A 1,011-nucleotide genomic window follows, 5' to 3' on the forward strand; every position below is an offset into this window, starting at 1 on the left:
ATGCCCCTTCGCCATCTTCATTGCCCTCCACTGGATGCTCTCTAATAGAATAGCTCAGTTCTTGTATTGTGGTGCCCAGAACTGCTCACAGAACTCGAGATGAGGCCACACCAGGGCAGAACAGAGTGTAACAATGACATCTCTCGACCAGCTGGCGATGCTGTCCCTCATGTACCCCAGGACACAATTGGCCCTCCTGGCTGCTGGGGCACGCTGCCATCTCATATGACCAGGACCCCAAGGTCCCTTTCCATCACAGAACTCGAGATGAGGCCACACCAGGGCAGAACAGAGTGTAACAATGACATCTCTCGACCAGCTGGCGATGCTGTCCCTCATGTACCCCAGGACACAATTGGCCCTCCTGGCTGCTGGGGCACGCTGCCATCTCATATGACCAGGACCCCAAGGTCCCTTTCCATGGTACTGTTTTCCAGCATCTCTTTCCCCAGTCTTTATGCACATCCAGGGTTGCCCCAGGTGCAGAATCTGGCACTTGTCTTTGTCAAAATTTCATACAATTGGTGATTGCCCAACTCCCTGTTTATCAAGATCTCTCTGAAGGGCCTCTGCCTTTGAGGGAATCAACAGCTACTCCCAATTTTGTATTATCTGCAAACTTACCTAGTATCCCTTCATGTCCTGCATCCAGGTCTTTTGAGAAGATGTTGAAGAGCACTGGGCTTCAGATGGAGTCCTGCAGAACCCACTAGTGACTGGTCACCAGCTCGATGTAAACCCATTCACTCTAACCCTTTGTGCCTGACCCATGAGCCAGTTGCTCCTCCATCACATGGTGTGTTTTTCCAGCTGTGTGCTGGACATTTTGTCCAAAAGGATACTATAAGAGTCCGTATCGAAAGCTTTACTGAAAATGATTTTTGCTGAAATCAAAAAAAGATTACACCAACTGACTTCCCTTGATCAGCTAGCTGGCTTAGCTTTTCATAGAAGGAAACAAGGTTTGACAAGCAGGACATTCCCCTCATGTACCCATGCTGGCTGTGACTG

Source organism: Acanthisitta chloris, unplaced genomic scaffold, assembly GCF_000695815.1.
Source record: "Acanthisitta chloris isolate BGI_N310 unplaced genomic scaffold, ASM69581v1 scaffold27550, whole genome shotgun sequence".
Lineage (NCBI taxonomy): Eukaryota > Metazoa > Chordata > Aves > Passeriformes > Acanthisittidae > Acanthisitta > Acanthisitta chloris.